Source organism: Anser cygnoides, chromosome 2, assembly GCF_040182565.1.
Source record: "Anser cygnoides isolate HZ-2024a breed goose chromosome 2, Taihu_goose_T2T_genome, whole genome shotgun sequence".
In the NCBI taxonomy this organism is placed as follows: domain Eukaryota; kingdom Metazoa; phylum Chordata; class Aves; order Anseriformes; family Anatidae; genus Anser; species Anser cygnoides.
In genome coordinates, this window is record NC_089874.1 from 118,773 (window position 1) to 131,611 (window position 12,839).

Consider the following 12,839-nt stretch of genomic DNA (forward strand, 5'->3'; position numbering starts at 1 on the left):
CTCGGCCCCGCGCGGAATTTGCATGCCCCGCCCCCGGCACCGCCTCTCCCTCCCCGCGGCTCACCCGCCGCGTGCCCCGCCCACCGAGCCCCTGCGCCCGACCTTCGCTCCGCGCTGATTGGCGCAGCTCGGCCTCCTCTGGGCGTTCGCCCCGCCCCTTCGCCCGCCCTCCTCCCCTCCCCTCCCCTCCGGCGGGATTTGCATGCCCCGCCCACCGCCCCGGAGCCGCGCCGCCGCCCGCCGCCTCATTGGCCGGGGCCCCGGGCCGCCCGCCCCGGCGGCGCCGAGCAGCGCCGCGGGACCTGCGCGCGGCCGGCCGGCTCTCGCCGGCAAGGAAGGCCCGGCAGAAGGCTGCCGCCGGCGGGGGCCCTCCGACCCTCCGTTCAGCGCCTGCGGACGCCTCCGGAGCGAGGCACGGGGCTCGGCCCGGCGCGGCGAGCGGGGGAGCGCAGCCGCCGCGCGAGGAGGGGCTGCGAGCGCTGAGCGCGCTCGAGCCGGAGGGGAGACGCTTTGTCTGCTCCGGGAGCCGGGAGGAGACGCGACCGGGACGGCGACCCGAGCTGGCCGTCAAGGGGTGTCCGCAACCGGGAAGGACGGCCGGGGGGCGGCTGCTGCTCGGGAACCGGCTGCTGCTCGGGAACCGGCCGGGCAACCGGACACGCGTGCGGTGAGCAATTGCGGCGTGCGGCGGTAGCTTTGCGTGTGCGTACACGTTGTTGCCGTTACTTCCTCTGAGTTTTCTGTCCTATTAAACTGTCTTTATCTCAACCCGCACGCTTTACCCACCCCACCCCCGCTTCTCTCGCCTTTCCCGGAGGGGGGGACTGAGGCAGCGAGGAAGCGGCTGCGCGGCGCTGAGCTGTGCGGCAGGTGGAAGCTCGGCAGCCGGAGAGGCTCCCGCTGCCCCGGCATCGCGGCCAGCCCCCGTCGCCTTCCCCTCCCCCGACAGCCGAAGGGCCGTGCCGCTACATAACCTGCTCCCGTAAAGCCGGCAAGCGCCGTGTGCTCGGGGTGCTGGAAGCAGCCACCGCGGGGCTGGAAACACAGCTTTCCACCCGGAACACCATCCTGGGCTTTGAAAAGCAAGTCTTGCGAGAAAAACCTCAGTAACTTGCTCAGACCGGGTCTTCTGTGAAGCTGTTCTATTCACGATTGCAGCGGCGGGGGTCCTGCGAGCGGCAGCAACCAGCAAAAGTCTATCGTAACCTTATATTCCCTCTTACCCAACGCTCGATTCCTCCCGTTTCCTCACTGGCTGAGTGCTACAGGTTCACAAGCTACTCAACACTTGTTGCTATGCCATGTATATCCAATTTTACTTGACCAACTGTTAATTTCTCCTTCCCCCCCCCATCTTGTCTCGTGACCACAGGGCCCACGATCTCTTGCTTTTACTGATTTTGCACTGCTCGTCCTGTTTTTCTTACCTATCCTCCTTATTTGGGGACAGTGGGACCTTCCCCTTTATCTCTTTAACGTCCTCTCCACTGCTGTGCTGCTGTCATGCCTGCACAATCACTTTTGGATATGCAAGGTTAGTGGAATTTTCCACCGCAAAAACACCTTCTACTGCAAAAATGCAGCTTTTTCTCACGGTCTCGTGGCAACACGGCACGCCGGAAACAATTGAATCAGACAGTGGGACTCATTTCCACAACGACCTCATAAACATCTGGGCCAAACAGCATGGCATTGAATGGGTATACCACATCCCTTCTCCCGCACCAGCATCCAGGAAAACAAACAAGCAAACAAACAAAAAAAAACACAGTACAGCAGACTGATAACGAATATGCTGAAAGCAATGGGTGCTGAGACATTCAAACATTGGGATGCTGCACTGGGTCTGGCTGGGATGGAGTTAACTTTCCCCGCGGCAGCCCACACAGTGCCGTGCTCTGCACGTGTAGCTAGAACAGCACCGGTGTCACAGCGGTGTCGGCGTCGTGTCTACTGCTGAGCAATGATGGCACAGCATCAGGACTCCCTCACCCCCCCAACCCCCCCCCCCCCCCGAGCCAGCAGGCTGGGGGTGGGCAAGAGGGGAGGAAGAAACATCAGCAGGGCAGCTGACGTAAAGCAAGCGAAGGGATGTTCCGTACCATATGATGTCACGCTCAGCAATAAAAGGTGGAAAAAGGAAGAAGAGGGGAGGGGTGGGCTCTCGCTGTGAAAACATCTGTCCTCCCGAACAATGGGTACGTGCGTTGAGGCCCTGCTTCAGGGACGTGGTCAAGCATCGCCCATTGGTGGGAAGTGGAGAGTGATTTCTTTCCTCTGCACCTCCACACGGCCTTTGTGTGTTTCTTTTTTTTTTTTCTTTTTCTTCTTCTTCTTCCCCTTTCCCTTTAGTTAAGTTATTTAATAACAATTTTCCCTTAATAATTATTTTTCCTTTTAATTAAATTATCCTTATCTCAACCCATGAGTTGTTTCCTTCCTTTTCTTCTTCCCCTCCTCTTCTGAGGAGGGGGAGTGAAAGAGCAATTGTGGTGGAGTTCAGCTGCCTAGCAAGGTAAAACCACCCCAGATGCACATGCAGCAACAGCCACCTGGTTAGTCTGCCAATCGAGCTAGCCCTGCCCAATCAAAACTCCTCCACACATAGAAAGGGATAAAGTCCTTGCAGCGCATATAAAAACAAACAAACAAACAAACAAAACAAAACATCCTGGGGAAGACAGTCTGACTTATTCCTGCCTCAGGCAAAGGCAAAGCCATCCGTGGGATTGCTTTTGCTCAAGGACCTGGGTGCACTTGGCGGGTGATGCAGAAGTACGGGGCAGCCTGAAAACCCTCAGGGGTGTCTGGGGTGAGCGTAGGCAGTCCTTTGAGTTGTACAACGTTAGTTGCCGTGTAATGCTGTATGTCATCTGCAGTCGCTATATGTCAACGGCATTACAGTACGAGTCGCTCGGATTAACGAAGAAGGACAGCACGTGCACGGACACGCGGGGCTTTCCTTGCATACAGGGATCACCGTGCCTGCACGCGCGCGCGCACACCCACCCCAACTTTCGGCGAGTCCTCCCCCACCCAGCCTCAGCACACAGGCAGCCCTGCCGCCCAGGACTTCCACGATCCTGGGGACTCCTGCTTGCACTCACCTTCTTCCTTGCCGTAGCCCCAGCAACGCTCAGTAACCTCACCACGCTCTAAGGTTTCTCTAAGACCTTTCTGGACCCAGCTTGGCTGCCCCCAGGCAGCAAAGGGGCCGCAAGGCAGACAAACTGCAACTGCAGCCTCCTCCTCGTCTTCCTCCTCCACCAGCCCTGCAGTTGCCATCCGCACCCAGGTGCGGCCCTTTTATGAGGAGGGGCTGCTGGGCTCACCACCCTCGTTAGCCACACCTGGGGCTCCAGTGATTGGGGGTCCAGTGACAGCTTTTAGTTTTTAGTTGTTGTTGTTGTTTTATTATTATTATTATTATTATTATTATTATTATTATTATTTTATTTTTTTACTGGGGCCCTGTGACAGGTTTTCACTATCTTTTCCTAATCTTCTTCCCAAATGTCCCCGTTCTCTGGGATTAAACTCTTCTTTCCACATACAAACTTTACTATTTCAGGTTATTAAAGCGCCCCGTTCCAATCGTAAATCCACAGGACTTCGGGAAAACACCTGAAGCGCTCGGCCCTCCGTCTTCTAGACAAACGATACCACCGTTTCCACAAAGTTTACATTTCAACAGGACCGAATTTCAAGCCGAATGCCATTTTTTCTCATGCACTTTGTTAGTAAGCCCACGCAAAACAAGGAATCGCTCCTACGTATCCATCAGTATGGGGGTTTAAAAAGGTACTGAGGCCTAAATAAATTCGCTCTCCCCCTTCGTACCAAATTCCCAGGGCTCAAGCCCGAACCGCCAAAGAAGTGACTCTCCGTTCTACGGCTTTGATAATCGGTCAGCCCCCTCCCCCCCCAGTACTTGGGAAACCGACCAAACACCACAGCGAATATACCCAAACTTCTCAACTGTTCCTTAGATAACGCTCCCGCCGCCTTTCTCCCTGTCACACTCGAAACATTTAAGAGGATGACAAGATGCACCAGCGGGCCCGTACATCGGGCACCACCAGTCAACGCTGGGATAAAGCAGCGCTTCCTTTCGGTCTGTCGTGCGCCTCGTTCGTCTCCGGCCGTTCCCCTCGCGGAGAATACGGAACCGCGGATCGGAACTCCGCGCTCGCCTCGCGGCGATGCTGCGTCTCACTCACGCGGCGCAATCACGCAAAGAGGCCCCCCCCCCCCCCCCCGCACTTCTCGTTCATCCCACGGGAATATGTCACTTAAAACAACAACCAGACTTGTTTGTAGCTCGCTTCACGACAATACTTTGTCTCAAACGCATACGCTCACACAAACGCTTTCAACACGACATACCCAGACGCCTACAAATAAGACATACAATTATCGCCACTCCAATTAACATCCCTCCAGCAGCTGCAAATGTTACCCAGGTAACCTTGTGACAATTTTGAGAGGCCCGCTTACCCTTCTCCTGCTTCTTATATAGCCATTAGCGGGTCCGTCCCGGCTCCCCAAACTGGGATGCAGCGGTAGCCTCGGGTTTGCTCGATCTACTCCCAGGATCGCTAGCGGCCGCTCGCTCGCTCGCTCGGTCAGCAAAACCCCCTCGACCGCTCGGTCGGTCAGCCTGCAGGGTACCCTCCTCCCGTACGGGGACTATGCTGCACGCCAGACGTCTCTGCGCGATTTACCGGCCGCCCCGGCCACGCGTACGACTTACAGGCCCTTCCCGTACTGTAAAACGCACCGTTTGTCCGCGGCGTCAGGAGGTCTTGGCCTGCTCCCGCGGTGAGCGGCTGAGAGCGGAGGCTCCTCCGAGGAAAATACTCGGGGTGCACCTAGGGGCGTCCGCTCCGCAGTCGATCCCGCAGCCGAGCAGAGCGTCTCCTGGCTGGCTCGCCAAACTGACTTGTGGCAAACGGAGTCCACTATCAATAGGATCGTAAAGCAGGTATGTTTATTCAGCGCTCGGCAGCACGGGCGGTAGTCCCACCGAAGTCGTGCGCACCCGACGCAGCAATTTGCCGTGGTTATCCGCAGCACAGGGTTACATACGCATGAAGTTTCACAGTACGCCTATACCTATTCATAACCTGTCCCCGCTTCGCGTTCAAATCGGTTCCAAGGAGTTATTTCCGTAAGCTCCTCCCATCTTCGCTTGCGCAGTGTCTCCTGGTGGTGTTCCTCGGGGGGGGGGATGAAGGTTGACGACTCTTCCTCGTCACCGCTAGTTGACCTCTTGTCTTTGCGCGGACTCGGTCGCTCCTCGGCTCTTGCCCATCCGCAGGACCGGTTTCTGCAGGTCTCTTAAGATAGGCTCACACTCTTCTGGAGAGACTAACCTTGGAAAGGGGCCCAAAGCTTCTCGCTTTAATTGATTTGCACAGTGCGCAATAGTGAGCAAAGACGCTAAGCAGCATCCGCTAGTTTAATGCTGTCAGCGCTCTCTCTCTCTACTCCGTAAGATTCTCCTAACTCCCTCTCTCAAAAGCAGCCCTTCGGAACCGTGCTGCCCGCCCCCCCCCGCCCCGCCGCCCGCCCGCCCGCCCGCCCGCAGTGCGTGACCTGCTGCCCCGGACGCCGGAGACGGCCGCTTACCCAGCGCGAAGGGACGGCATGCGCTGCCAGGAGCGCAAGCGAGCACAGAGCCGTCCCGCCCCGCGGCAGGGGCAGCGAGGGGGGAAGCGAGCGCACGCGCTGGGCCGCGACCTGCCCTCCGCGGAGCCAGGAACCCTGCGGCGCTCCCTCACCCCCTGCGGCGGCCGGGCGGCAGCTGCCGGGGCGCTGCCCCGCCCCGCCCCGCCCCGCGCCCCGCCGCGGAAGGGAGGCGTTCCCCCGCCGAACGCCGGCCAGCTCTGTCTTCGGACACCCACAGCAACCTCCCGAGGGAGGTGCACCGTTCCCGGAGGTACTGCAATACCGGGACGATGCGCGGAGCGGAGGGAGCAAGCTCCGGATCCAACTCCCGAGCCCAAAAATCCGTTTAATATAAAGTCCTCTCATCGAGGACGTATCAGATATTAAACTGATAAGAACAGATACTACACTTGATCTTAGCCAAAAGGCCGAGAAGCGATGCCCGCGCCCTCGCCCCCGCGACACCCGATCCCGCGCCCACCACCCCGACCTCACGGCCGCTGCTCCACCGCCCGCCCCCGCCCTCCCGGGGCTCAACCCGCCGCCCTCGACCACCCTCTCGGGCGCTCCGCTCGCAGCCGCGACCCCCGACCGCCCCGCCGCCGCGTCGCCGGGGCCTCCCAGCGGCCCCTTCGGGCCCCCGCGCGCCCGATTCGCTCGGCCCCGCGCGGAATTTGCATGCCCCGCCCCCGGCACCGCCTCTCCCTCCCCGCGGCTCACCCGCCGCGTGCCCCGCCCACCGAGCCCCTGCGCCCGACCTTCGCTCCGCGCTGATTGGCGCAGCTCGGCCTCCTCTGGGCGTTCGCCCCGCCCCTTCGCCCGCCCTCCTCCCCTCCCCTCCCCTCCGGCGGGATTTGCATGCCCCGCCCACCGCCCCGGAGCCGCGCCGCCGCCCGCCGCCTCATTGGCCGGGGCCCCGGGCCGCCCGCCCCGGCGGCGCCGAGCAGCGCCGCGGGACCTGCGCGCGGCCGGCCGGCTCTCGCCGGCAAGGAAGGCCCGGCAGAAGGCTGCCGCCGGCGGGGGCCCTCCGACCCTCCGTTCAGCGCCTGCGGACGCCTCCGGAGCGAGGCACGGGGCTCGGCCCGGCGCGGCGAGCGGGGGAGCGCAGCCGCCGCGCGAGGAGGGGCTGCGAGCGCTGAGCGCGCTCGAGCCGGAGGGGAGACGCTTTGTCTGCTCCGGGAGCCGGGAGGAGACGCGACCGGGACGGCGACCCGAGCTGGCCGTCAAGGGGTGTCCGCAACCGGGAAGGACGGCCGGGGGGCGGCTGCTGCTCGGGAACCGGCTGCTGCTCGGGAACCGGCCGGGCAACCGGACACGCGTGCGGTGAGCAATTGCGGCGTGCGGCGGTAGCTTTGCGTGTGCGTACACGTTGTTGCCGTTACTTCCTCTGAGTTTTCTGTCCTATTAAACTGTCTTTATCTCAACCCGCACGCTTTACCCACCCCACCCCCGCTTCTCTCGCCTTTCCCGGAGGGGGGGACTGAGGCAGCGAGGAAGCGGCTGCGCGGCGCTGAGCTGTGCGGCAGGTGGAAGCTCGGCAGCCGGAGAGGCTCCCGCTGCCCCGGCATCGCGGCCAGCCCCCGTCGCCTTCCCCTCCCCCGACAGCCGAAGGGCCGTGCCGCTACATAACCTGCTCCCGTAAAGCCGGCAAGCGCCGTGTGCTCGGGGTGCTGGAAGCAGCCACCGCGGGGCTGGAAACACAGCTTTCCACCCGGAACACCATCCTGGGCTTTGAAAAGCAAGTCTTGCGAGAAAAACCTCAGTAACTTGCTCAGACCGGGTCTTCTGTGAAGCTGTTCTATTCACGATTGCAGCGGCGGGGGTCCTGCGAGCGGCAGCAACCAGCAAAAGTCTATCGTAACCTTATATTCCCTCTTACCCAACGCTCGATTCCTCCCGTTTCCTCACTGGCTGAGTGCTACAGGTTCACAAGCTACTCAACACTTGTTGCTATGCCATGTATATCCAATTTTACTTGACCAACTGTTAATTTCTCCTTCCCCCCCCCATCTTGTCTCGTGACCACAGGGCCCACGATCTCTTGCTTTTACTGATTTTGCACTGCTCGTCCTGTTTTTCTTACCTATCCTCCTTATTTGGGGACAGTGGGACCTTCCCCTTTATCTCTTTAACGTCCTCTCCACTGCTGTGCTGCTGTCATGCCTGCACAATCACTTTTGGATATGCAAGGTTAGTGGAATTTTCCACCGCAAAAACACCTTCTACTGCAAAAATGCAGCTTTTTCTCACGGTCTCGTGGCAACACGGCACGCCGGAAACAATTGAATCAGACAGTGGGACTCATTTCCACAACGACCTCATAAACATCTGGGCCAAACAGCATGGCATTGAATGGGTATACCACATCCCTTCTCCCGCACCAGCATCCAGGAAAACAAACAAGCAAACAAACAAAAAAAAACACAGTACAGCAGACTGATAACGAATATGCTGAAAGCAATGGGTGCTGAGACATTCAAACATTGGGATGCTGCACTGGGTCTGGCTGGGATGGAGTTAACTTTCCCCGCGGCAGCCCACACAGTGCCGTGCTCTGCACGTGTAGCTAGAACAGCACCGGTGTCACAGCGGTGTCGGCGTCGTGTCTACTGCTGAGCAATGATGGCACAGCATCAGGACTCCCTCACCCCCCCAACCCCCCCCCCCCCCCGAGCCAGCAGGCTGGGGGTGGGCAAGAGGGGAGGAAGAAACATCAGCAGGGCAGCTGACGTAAAGCAAGCGAAGGGATGTTCCGTACCATATGATGTCACGCTCAGCAATAAAAGGTGGAAAAAGGAAGAAGAGGGGAGGGGTGGGCTCTCGCTGTGAAAACATCTGTCCTCCCGAACAATGGGTACGTGCGTTGAGGCCCTGCTTCAGGGACGTGGTCAAGCATCGCCCATTGGTGGGAAGTGGAGAGTGATTTCTTTCCTCTGCACCTCCACACGGCCTTTGTGTGTTTCTTTTTTTTTTTTCTTTTTCTTCTTCTTCTTCCCCTTTCCCTTTAGTTAAGTTATTTAATAACAATTTTCCCTTAATAATTATTTTTCCTTTTAATTAAATTATCCTTATCTCAACCCATGAGTTGTTTCCTTCCTTTTCTTCTTCCCCTCCTCTTCTGAGGAGGGGGAGTGAAAGAGCAATTGTGGTGGAGTTCAGCTGCCTAGCAAGGTAAAACCACCCCAGATGCACATGCAGCAACAGCCACCTGGTTAGTCTGCCAATCGAGCTAGCCCTGCCCAATCAAAACTCCTCCACACATAGAAAGGGATAAAGTCCTTGCAGCGCATATAAAAACAAACAAACAAACAAACAAAACAAAACATCCTGGGGAAGACAGTCTGACTTATTCCTGCCTCAGGCAAAGGCAAAGCCATCCGTGGGATTGCTTTTGCTCAAGGACCTGGGTGCACTTGGCGGGTGATGCAGAAGTACGGGGCAGCCTGAAAACCCTCAGGGGTGTCTGGGGTGAGCGTAGGCAGTCCTTTGAGTTGTACAACGTTAGTTGCCGTGTAATGCTGTATGTCATCTGCAGTCGCTATATGTCAACGGCATTACAGTACGAGTCGCTCGGATTAACGAAGAAGGACAGCACGTGCACGGACACGCGGGGCTTTCCTTGCATACAGGGATCACCGTGCCTGCACGCGCGCGCGCACACCCACCCCAACTTTCGGCGAGTCCTCCCCCACCCAGCCTCAGCACACAGGCAGCCCTGCCGCCCAGGACTTCCACGATCCTGGGGACTCCTGCTTGCACTCACCTTCTTCCTTGCCGTAGCCCCAGCAACGCTCAGTAACCTCACCACGCTCTAAGGTTTCTCTAAGACCTTTCTGGACCCAGCTTGGCTGCCCCCAGGCAGCAAAGGGGCCGCAAGGCAGACAAACTGCAACTGCAGCCTCCTCCTCGTCTTCCTCCTCCACCAGCCCTGCAGTTGCCATCCGCACCCAGGTGCGGCCCTTTTATGAGGAGGGGCTGCTGGGCTCACCACCCTCGTTAGCCACACCTGGGGCTCCAGTGATTGGGGGTCCAGTGACAGCTTTTAGTTTTTAGTTGTTGTTGTTGTTTTATTATTATTATTATTATTATTATTATTATTATTATTATTTTATTTTTTTACTGGGGCCCTGTGACAGGTTTTCACTATCTTTTCCTAATCTTCTTCCCAAATGTCCCCGTTCTCTGGGATTAAACTCTTCTTTCCACATACAAACTTTACTATTTCAGGTTATTAAAGCGCCCCGTTCCAATCGTAAATCCACAGGACTTCGGGAAAACACCTGAAGCGCTCGGCCCTCCGTCTTCTAGACAAACGATACCACCGTTTCCACAAAGTTTACATTTCAACAGGACCGAATTTCAAGCCGAATGCCATTTTTTCTCATGCACTTTGTTAGTAAGCCCACGCAAAACAAGGAATCGCTCCTACGTATCCATCAGTATGGGGGTTTAAAAAGGTACTGAGGCCTAAATAAATTCGCTCTCCCCCTTCGTACCAAATTCCCAGGGCTCAAGCCCGAACCGCCAAAGAAGTGACTCTCCGTTCTACGGCTTTGATAATCGGTCAGCCCCCTCCCCCCCCAGTACTTGGGAAACCGACCAAACACCACAGCGAATATACCCAAACTTCTCAACTGTTCCTTAGATAACGCTCCCGCCGCCTTTCTCCCTGTCACACTCGAAACATTTAAGAGGATGACAAGATACACCAGCGGGCCCGTACATCGGGCACCACCAGTCAACGCTGGGATAAAGCAGCGCTTCCTTTCGGTCTGTCGTGCGCCTCGTTCGTCTCCGGCCGTTCCCCTCGCGGAGAATACGGAACCGCGGATCGGAACTCCGCGCTCGCCTCGCGGCGATGCTGCGTCTCACTCACGCGGCGCAATCACGCAAAGAGGCCCCCCCCCCCCCCCCGCACTTCTCGTTCATCCCACGGGAATACGTCACTTAAAACAACAACCAGACTTGTTTGTAGCTCGCTTCACGACAATACTTTGTCTCAAACGCATACGCTTACACAAACGCTTTCAACACGACATACCCAGACGCCTACAAATAAGACATACAATTATCGCCACTCCAATTAACATCCCTCCAGCAGCTGCAAATGTTACCCAGGTAACCTTGTGACAATTTTGAGAGGCCCGCTTACCCTTCTCCTGCTTCTTATATAGCCATTAGCGGGTCCGTCCCGGCTCCCCAAACTGGGATGCAGCGGTAACCTCGGGTTTGCTCGATCTACTCCCAAGATCGCTAGCGGCCGCTCGCTCGCTCGCTCGGTCAGCAAAACCCCCTCGACCGCTCGGTCGGTCAGCCTGCAGGGTACCCTCCTCCCGTACGGGGACTATGCTGCACGCCAGACGTCTCTGCGCGATTTACCGGCCGCCCCGGCCACGCGTACGACTTACAGGCCCTTCCCGTACTGTAAAACGCACCGTTTGTCCGCGGCGTCAGGAGGTCTTGGCCTGCTCCCGCGGTGAGCGGCTGAGAGCGGAGGCTCCTCCGAGGAAAATACTCGGGGTGCACCTAGGGGCGTCCGCTCCGCAGTCGATCCCGCAGCCGAGCAGAGCGTCTCCTGGCTGGCTCGCCAAACTGACTTGTGGCAAACGGAGTCCACAATCAATAGGATCGTAAAGCAGGTATGTTTATTCAGCGCTCGGCAGCACGGGCGGTAGTCCCACCGAAGTCGTGCGCACCCGACGCAGCAATTTGCCGTGGTTATACGCAGCACAGGGTTACATACGCATGAAGTTTCACAGTACGCCTATACCTATTCATAACCTGTCCCCGCTTCGCGTTCAAATCGGTTCCAAGGAGTTATTTCCGTAAGCTCCTCCCATCTTCGCTTGCGCAGTGTCTCCTGGTGGTGTTCCTCGGGGGGGGGGATGAAGGTTGACGACTCTTCCTCGTCACCGCTAGTTGACCTCTTGTCTTTGCGCGGACTCGGTCGCTCCTCGGCTCTTGCCCATCCGCAGGACCGGTTTCTGCAGGTCTCTTAAGATAGGCTCACACTCTTATGGAGAGACTAACCTTGGAAAGGGGCCCAAAGCTTCTCGCTTTAATTGATTTGCACAGTGCGCAATAGTGAGCAAAGACGCTAAGCAGCATCCGCTAGTTTAATGCTGTCAGCGCTCTCTCTCTCTACTCCGTAAGATTCTCCTAACTCCCTCTCTCAAAAGCAGCCCTTCGGAACCGTGCTGCCCGCCCCCCCCCCCCCCCCGCCGGCCGCCCGCCCGCCCGCAGTGCGTGACCTGCTGCCCCGGACGCCGGAGACGGCCGCTTACCCAGCGCGAAGGGACGGCATGCGCTGCCAGGAGCGCAAGCGAGCACAGAGCCGTCCCGCCCCGCGGAAGGGGCAGCGAGGGGGGAAGCGAGCGCACGCGCTGGGTCGCGACCCGCCCTCCGCGGAGCCAGGAACCCTGCGGCGCTCCCTCACCCCCTGCGGCGGCCGGGCGGCAGCTGCCGGGGCGCTGCCCCGCCCCGCCCCGCCCCGCGCCCCGCCGCGGAAGGGAGGCGTTCCCCCGCCGAACGCCGGCCAGCTCTGTCTTCCGACACCCACAGCAACCTCCCGAGGGAGGTGCACCGTTCCCGGAGGTACTGCAATACCGGGACGATGCGCGGAGCGGAGGGAGCAAGCTCCGGATCCAACTCCCGAGCCCAAAAATCCGTTTAATATAAAGTCCTCTCATCGAGGACGTATCAGATATTAAACTGATAAGAACAGATACTACACTTGATCTTAGCCAAAAGGCCGAGAAGCGATGCCCGCGCCGTCGCCCCCGCGACACCCGATCCCGCGCCCACCACCCCGACCTCACGGCCGCTGCTCCACCGCCCGCCCCCGCCCTCCCGGGGCTCAACCCGCCGCCCTCGACCACCCTCTCGGGCGCTCCGCTCGCAGCCGCGACCCCCGACCGCCCCGCCGCCGCGTCGCCGGGGCCTCCCAGCGGCCCGTTCGCGCCACCGCGCGCCCGATTCGCTCGGCCCCGCGCGGAATTTGCATGCCCCGCCCCCGGCACCGCCTCTCCCTCCCCGCGGCTCACCCGCCGCGTGCCCCGCCCACCGAGCCCCTGCGCCCGCCCTTCGCTCCGCGCTGATTGGCGCAGCTCGGCCTCCTCTGGGCGTTCGCCCCGCCCCTTCGCCCGCCCGCCCTCCCCTCCCCTCCCCTC

At 59.2% G+C, this 12,839-nt stretch overlaps 3 long non-coding RNA genes and 2 other non-coding genes across 5 annotated transcripts; 1 reads left to right on the forward strand and 4 right to left on the reverse strand.

Annotated features, from left to right (window-relative positions):
* The first annotated feature begins 189 nt into the window (after positions 1 to 189).
* On the forward strand, positions 190 to 6,082 carry LOC136789984 (uncharacterized). Its single transcript, XR_010829005.1, has 2 exons — positions 190 to 667; positions 3,572 to 6,082. It is a non-coding gene; the product is annotated as an uncharacterized lncRNA (long non-coding RNA).
* LOC136789980 (uncharacterized) lies at positions 4,969 to 5,771 on the reverse strand. Its single transcript, XR_010829001.1, has 2 exons — positions 5,632 to 5,771; positions 4,969 to 5,370 (listed from the first exon to the last, which is right to left on the reverse strand). It is a non-coding gene; the product is annotated as an uncharacterized lncRNA (long non-coding RNA).
* On the reverse strand, positions 5,920 to 6,110 carry LOC136790212 (U2 spliceosomal RNA). The gene has a single exon (XR_010829757.1). It is a non-coding gene; the product is annotated as a U2 spliceosomal RNA (small nuclear RNA).
* Positions 6,111 to 11,293: 5,183 nt separating this feature from the next.
* On the reverse strand, positions 11,294 to 12,802 carry LOC136789981 (uncharacterized). The gene is made up of 2 exons (XR_010829002.1): positions 11,955 to 12,802; positions 11,294 to 11,695 (listed from the first exon to the last, which is right to left on the reverse strand). It is a non-coding gene; the product is annotated as an uncharacterized lncRNA (long non-coding RNA).
* Positions 12,243 to 12,433, reverse strand: LOC136790213 (U2 spliceosomal RNA). Its single transcript, XR_010829758.1, has one exon. It is a non-coding gene; the product is annotated as a U2 spliceosomal RNA (small nuclear RNA).
* Positions 12,803 to 12,839: the final 37 nt, after the last annotated feature.